Below are 7,393 nucleotides of genomic sequence, written 5' to 3'. Positions count from 1 at the left end.
TGTCAAATAAATAAATAAAATCTTTAAAAAAAAAAAGGAAGAAAGAAAGAAAGGAAAGAAAGAAAAGAAAAGAAAGAAAGAAAAAGAAAGAAAGAAAGAAAGAAAGAAAGAAAGAAAGAAAGAAAGAAAAAGAAAATGGAGTGGGTGGCCAGGGCAGCTCCAGACACAAGGGCACAGAGGGCTTTAGTTCCTTTTGTGATGGAGAATCCCAAGCTTTGTAAAATCCTAATGTTTTCTGTTGCTATTCCATCTACTCCTACTTTTTTGAAAAACAAAATCTAAGGAAGTTTGTTTCTGGGACTTGGGAATTTTATGTTTGAATGAGGGTGATTTTTAGACCAGAGGTAGAGAAAAGCAAGCTAAGACTTCAAGTTGGGCCCAGGAAGCAGACACACAGCAGTGACGTCTCTCTCTCAGGCGCCCTGTAGATAAATAAAGGGCTGACCCCACCACCTGGTACTGTGACACAGCAGGAAAGGAACTTGCTTAGTATTATACACACCTCACAGTTTTCTAGAACATTCTGATAAGTCCCTCTTCCCACACTGTTCTTTCAGGCCAAGTCTTTCCAATCGACCCCTGGAAACGTTGCCATGACTAGACTGAGGGGGCAGGTCTTGATGAAGGGTGAGCTGTCAGAATCTTTCCCAGGAGAAAGAGCTCAGCTAAGCAGCAGCTGGTAAACAAGCCTGGGCCTGCCTCAAATTCAGTCTTCAGTGCTGAGGGTCATACGAGACTCATCAGTTTTGCAAGAACCACAGGAAGGGGGAGCCCAGCCCCACCTACAGATGCCATCTCACTGAGATTGGGGAAGAATTCTTTCCCAGTTTCCTCCCAGTTGCCAAGGGAGCCTATTGTCAGGGAAGGTTTTGTTTGGGTTGTGGGTGATTACCCTGGGAGGAGACTTTCTGGCAGGGAGTTGGTCTAAGAAGCTCTTCTCACTTCTGGCTAATCTGACCACAGTCCTTCTTCCACCCTATGCTTCCCGGGGCCGGGGCTGAACGGAGGCCACATGGGGGTCTCAAGCTGTGGTTCCGCCTCACCCTGGTGAGGAGATGCCAACTGCCCTTTGCAAAAGCCTCATCCAAGCGCTCAGGCCTGGCCTGGCCTAGGTGGAGAGGCTGAGAATCGGAGGGGTTTGCTTTTGCCTCTGCTTTAGAAGCCCCAGGTTGGGGGTGCCTGGGTGGCTCAGTTGGTTAAGCATCTGATTCTTGGTTTCTGCTTGGGTGGTGATCTCAGGGTCCTGATCTCAAGGTCATGGGATCGAGACCCATATCAGGCTCCATGCTGAGCATGGAGCCAGCTTGAGATTCTCTCTCCCTCTCCCCCTCCCCACTCATGTATGCTCTCTCAAATAAATAAAAATCTTTTTTTTTTTAAGATTTTATTTATTTGACAGAGACTAGCGAGAGAGGGAACACAAGCAGGGGGGAGTGGGAAAGGGAGAAGCAGGCTTCCCCCGAGCAGGGAGCCTGATGCGGGGCTCGATCCCAGGACCCTGAGATCATGACCTGAGCCGAAGGCGGACGTCTAATGACTGAGCCACCCAGGTGCCCCTCAAATAAATAAAAATCTTGGGGCGCCTGGGTGGCTCAGTTGGTTAAGCGACTGCCTTCGGCTCAGGTCATGATCCTGGAGTCCCTGGATCGAGTCCCACATTAGGCTCCCCGCTCAGCAGGGGGTTTGCTTCTCCCTCTGATCCTCCTCCCTTTCATGCTGTCTCTCATTCTTTCTCTCTCAAATAAATAAATAAAATCTTTAAAATAAATAAATAAATAAAAATCTTAAAAGAAAAAAAAAAGACCCAGGTTGGAGGCCTGGTTGTAAGCAGCCAGCCGGCAGTGCCCCCAAGTCATCAAATGGGCTCCCTGAGGCCCATCACTGGCTGTAAACTGCCCTGGACAAATGCAGGGGTTTTTTGTTTGTTTTTTAAAGTCTCCCTTTTCCCCTACCTCCGATTGCAAAAGTAAAACGGATTGAGCATCTACACCCGTTTGGTCTTGTAGCCATGCAGTTCTGTACTGTGTTCCGCATAAACAAGACTTTGACCTCATTATTTTGCAACTACTTATTTCCGCTTAATACATCATGTAAAATCACTAGGTAGCCTATCCCAGGGCGGAGTTTCCTTATGAAATACTTCAAACCTTCAGGCCCCTGGTAACAGAGAATAACAAAACCTAACACATTCCCCACAAGCCACCACGCAGCAACCTCATGGGGCTCAACGTTTTACTCAACTTGCCCCCAACCATTTCTAATCCTACACAAATCACAGCAGAGTTTCTCCAGCAGGGATGCTACAGGCACAGCTCCGTGTGCGGTTCACAGCCGACCACCCGGAGACAGCCCCCCGCTTCCCTGGGGAGGGTCCCGAACCCTCCCGCCGGCCCGCCCCGCCCCCACCCCCGCCCGCGCGCCTCGGCGCTGACGTCACCGGCGCTCACGAGGCCGAGCCACCGCCCGAGGAGTCACGCGGAGGCGCCCCGCCCCCACCCCGCCGCCGCCGGCAGTGATGCGCCCTCCGCAGAGATCCCTCCGCCGCCGCCTCTGGAATTTTCCAGACGCTCTGCCGGCCCTTCTTTCGGGCTTGTGCGGGGCGGGGTGACCTGAGGCGACCCCAGCGTTTCGGTCGGCCCCCTCGGGAGTGCGGCCCCAGCCCGCTTCCCGCACACTGCCCCCACGTTTCAGGGAGCGCTGTTCCTACGCTCTCATCCCCCAAGAAGGAAAAGGGGGCTTCTCCCGCACGGAAATCGCGTCCCCAATGTGACCTTGAAATTTTTTTCCGCGTGTCACGAAGCACTGCTAAAGGGGAACCGCGGATAACCGGGGAATCCAGGTGGTGGACACGGGGGAGGCGGAGGAGGGGGGAGACACAGACCCGCCCGAGTCGCCTCCTTGGGCAGGGTCGGGGAGGGACTTTTTTCCCCCCGTGGCGGTGGAGGAATCGTCCCGTTGAGTAATGCCCCCGAGTGACGCGGCACGGGGCTATAAAAGCAAAAGTTGTGGCCTGTCCAACAGGAGTCAGCGACAGGGAGGGCCATGGCCTTGGTTTAGTGGTGGGGAGGAAGTTGCCAGTTTAGGGCCTCAGGGGACAGATGGGGGAGATGACAGAGTTAGATGAGACTGAAGGGGTTTGGGGTACAAGGACAAGGAAGGTTAAAGAGGAAGCTAGACCTTGGAGAAACTATGGTGGGGAGAGTTGTGTTGACAGCTACCGCAGTGACCCAGCGAAGGACAGCCCTTCAGGCTGGACTGTCGCTGCCTTCTGGAGAAGGGGAACCTGACCTCTAGGAGGGCGCTGCCTTGTGTGGCCCCAGCGAGCCCCAGTGTCCTGGTTTGTGTAGGGAGAGGAAGGCAGAAGCGAGAGGAGACAGGATCTCGCCACCCTTGCTGGAGAGGAAGCGGAACTGGGCAGTTGATGCCAGGAGAACGATCAGGAAGGAAGGCAGTGGGGTGTAGGGCTGCAGGTGGGCTGGGAGGGCAGACCTTGAACTTGTCAATACCAGCAGCCCCCTTTTCTTTCAGAGGGCTGCGACCCCGCGTGGGGATGAGGCCTGGTCTTGTGGAAACTGAACTTAGCTTGGCGGGGCTGACACCTCTGGCCCAGGGTGGTATGTAATTTTGGTTCGGCCTGGGACACGGTCCCGGCCGTGGCCAGCCTGGTGGAACCCGGGTCTGGGTGTGAGGCCAGACCCCTTGTTGGAGGCGAGGGTGGTCTCTGGAGTGATTGAGGAGGCAAGGTGCCATCTAAACAGTTAATTGGTGTGGCGCCTGATGTCTGACAGGCTGGGGCTGCTGAGGCAGGATGTTTGTGTGTCTGCGGACAAAATTGACCCACACTTTATTTTCCAGGTGGCAGTGCTCCCCTTTGGACTTTTCCTCTAGGTTCGGTGCTAACTTCTGTGAGCTCACTCTGCTCCTCCTCCTCCTCTTAACTTTCTTGAGGTTATCCATTCGCTTAAAACATTGCTTCTGGTAACCTGGTAAGCCTGGGAAAGTTGCCGAAGGCCCTGAGAAATTCGGTTGTGTTGGTAATCATGAAGGAGGAAAGGCCCTCCCTGCTGAGACTCGGGGTGGGATGGGGTGGTGGTGCTTGCCTGCAGAGAGGGTGGGGATCGGATGTGTACCTTGGGTGGGCCTGCAGTAAGGGCACCAGCTGGAAGTTTACAGAATGCCTCATGGACCATGGTTTGTTACTGTAGTGTTCATCGTGGTGATCAGATGGCACCCAGGAGAAATGGAGCCCCTGGCCAGTGTGAGTCATAGCAGTGCAGGAGGGGAGACCCTGAAGGAGAGAGCTCGCCTAAATTGATGTCTGCAGATGGAATTTCCAGAGGCTTAGGAGGTGGAAGTTCTCCGATGTCCCGTTTCCAGGCCTTGCTCAGGAAGCCCTGTATTCAGGAGGCTGTTTAAGGTTTTCAGATGAGTTTATGAGGGGTCAATCATTAAAAGTCCAAAGCAGATGCATCGGGCCATCCGCAGATGTGTTGCATTGATTGATCCGGGAGCGCCAACCTCCAGGCACGTGGATGCCAGCAGGCACCCCTCCTTTTCTGGGGTGGAGGTTTTCAGATGCTGCATCTTCTAAACTGAGCCTCCAGTCATAACTGGTTCTGGGCTACGAACTTTGCTTCAAGAAGATTCTTAAGCTGTAGGACGTTTTAACATGCCACAAGCAGAGGGATGCCTTGTAGATGAATCTTGCAGACGGAGCCCAGTGACCCTCTCACCTGCCCGCCCGCCCGCCAGCCTGCCTGCCTGCCTGTGCGTTGGTTGGAGGAATTAGTGTGATGGTTTAACCTGTATTTTGGGAAAGTGTTCACATTTGAAATGCCTTAGGCGATACTTAAATGAAGCATACTGGCAAATTGGGGGGGGGGGTATTGTGTTATGCTACAGTCTTGGGGGTAGAAGTTGGTTGTGGCCAAATTCTGTTAGAAATGGCAGGTCTAGTTTGGGCATTTCAATTGCATTGCAGGTAGCTAAGCGAAGGGAGAGTAGCTGGGTTACTGTTATCTTTGATTCTTCTATGTATTTTTTTAATGTGAATTTTGTTTGATGTAGTTTTCAAAGTAATCTTTAAATGGGAGGACCCTGAGGTGTGAGAGGTGGGGGTGGGGCACACCTTGACTTGGTACTGGGAGGGGTGGGGGTAAGGAAAGGGAGAGGGTTGGGTTTAGGTATATGCTGCAGAGGGTGGGGGTGGTAGGGAATGTGGGTTGAAAGGAATTCTGGCAAAAAAGGTCAAGTAGAGCTCTGGGGAATATAACAGACAACTGGGCAAAGAAAGTACTAGTTAATGCTAGTTAAATTGTCTCTTGAAAGCACAAAAAATCCTTAGAAACTTTAAAAAGTCCTTTAGAAATCTGCTAAATGAAGGGAAAGCAAAATTTGCTTTGCTGCTAGGTGGGGACGACGGAAAAGCTGTAATTGAACAGGAATGCCCATCTCTTGAAAGTGGGGGAGGGGTACAGAAATTCACACCAGCTGAGTAATAACCTTCACTGCTTCACTAGCTTCTTCAGTGGTTTATGTGAAGGTGTACAGTCAGTGTTGGAGCTAGAAATTTTAGGAAAGACTAAATGCCCGAGTTGTGAGCTTTTAAAGTACTTAAATTTTTAAAAAAGTAAGTTTAAAATTTTGGTGTGCACTTGAGATTTAGATGTACTCTTAACAGGTTTATAACGTTTCTATTTACTGAGATTTTGTGATTGAAAATTTTGAGCAAAGTGAAAATGCAATGGCTTTTAAAGGAACTTTGTTTTATAAAATCTCTCCTCTTTGTGGTCTGTATTAAGAGCAAAGTAAAAACTGTTGCTATTACCTTAGTTCTTGTAACAGGATAACCTTTTTGTGGTCCCTGTAACTGTAATACTTGGTAGCAAACAATCCATGTACCCTTACAAAGGTTAGGGTTAACCGATTGTATCTTTAATTTGAATGTTTGTGCTTTTTTTGCGGGGCAACTATCAAGTCAAAATCAGTTTGGGGAATAAACAAAATGGGCGGTGGGGGGGTTGGGGTGGGGAACCTATACTTGATGTGGTCTGTTTTTAAAAATTCAGAGAAGGATCTGAAAAACCTTTTATGGTGATTCTTGTTTTTGAGATGCATTTATTGAATTGGTGAGGTAATAACCAGTGGCTTTTGATCCTGTTCCTCTTCCCCTTAAATTTCACTTTAAATTTAAACTCCCCAGTATAAGCCTTTGGGATTTCTGTCTTCTGGGTTCTTTTTTAATGTTTAGAAATCTGTTGGTATAGTCCAGCTTTTAATCGGTGACTTGGGTACGATGAAACTGCTGTCCTAGGAATTTAAAGAGTATTGGTCATGTCTCTATGGGGAAATATGTATGGGTGTATTGGTTCGAGTACTTCTGTGTTGCTCTGTCGGAAAAACTAGCTCTCTGTTGCATCATGTACGGGATTACTAATCATTTTCTTCCCCTCTTTACAGCACAAATAAAGGTTTGAGTTCTAAACTCGTTAATTGTTGTATTGATATGTTACGTTTTTTGACCTTTATCTTTTCTGTAAACCAAGTTATCTTTAATGAAGTTGGATGTATTTTTCTTACTGTAGATTTAGGCTGTGATTTGCTCTTTAGGAGCTTTAAATAATTGAGGTCATTTAGTGGAGCGTGGTAACCTCAAACAGAACTGGGATGTCTTGAATGGTATGGAGCCTGGTGGATGGCAATGGGGGCTCCGCTCACTGTCGGGAGTGTCTCATGGTTGTGCAAAATGTGATGCTGAACCTTACAGCTGGTGAAGGTCCGTGTCAGGGTGCTGGGGGCATACTTTGTAATATCCTGGAACTTTAACTGGTTAGATTTCCAAATGGTGTTGTCAGAAAGGGGGCCTATCATTGCTTAGGGGAAAACGTCTAAAGAATACAGCACGTGTAATACATGTTTTCCGTATTTGTGGTTTAGGGGAGGCTGGAATGGAACTGGGTGTGGGTCTAAGCACATAATTCTCTACTAAAGAGTTTGGTTTGGCTCTTTATTGGGTGACACAAGAGTTTGGGCTCGTGTGTACCTGCTGCGTGAAGCAGGCCAAGGTTATGCAGAGGGCATGAGGAGAAGCTCTTGGAAGCACAGTTTGCCTCTTGACTCTGAATTGTGTTTCCTGGGTGGGGAGGTGGTGGTAGCTCCATCCGGGGAGCAAAGTCCTGCTGCTCTGGTGCCTTTACCCGTGGGCCCTAAGGTTTTGCCTCACAGGAGACAGACTTCGGGCTCAGACTAGAAACTGCCACCAGGCTCTGTGAAGAAGGCTTTCGTTTTGGAGGGAGCTGAAAGGGAAGCTCGCCTTTGAAGGGGAGCTAAGACCTGAATTGGGAACAGATGAGCACTGTGACCTAAACGCCGGGGGGGGGGGGGGGGGGGGGGG

The 7,393-nt window shown here is 49.7% G+C and overlaps 1 long non-coding RNA gene across 1 annotated transcript; it reads left to right on the top strand.

Moving 5' to 3' along the window:
- The first annotated feature begins 3,033 nt into the window (after positions 1-3,033).
- LOC123326188 lies at positions 3,034-5,938 on the top strand. Its single transcript, XR_006540935.1, has 2 exons — positions 3,034-3,986; positions 4,206-5,938. It is a non-coding gene; the product is annotated as an uncharacterized LOC123326188 (long non-coding RNA).
- The last annotated feature ends 1,455 nt before the right edge of the window (positions 5,939-7,393 follow it).

This window comes from Neomonachus schauinslandi, chromosome 11 (assembly GCF_002201575.2).
Source record: "Neomonachus schauinslandi chromosome 11, ASM220157v2, whole genome shotgun sequence".
NCBI classification, from domain to species: Eukaryota; Metazoa; Chordata; class Mammalia; order Carnivora; family Phocidae; genus Neomonachus; species Neomonachus schauinslandi.
The sequence above is the reverse complement of the archived record's forward strand: the minus strand, read 5'-3'. Positions and strand labels throughout refer to the sequence as shown.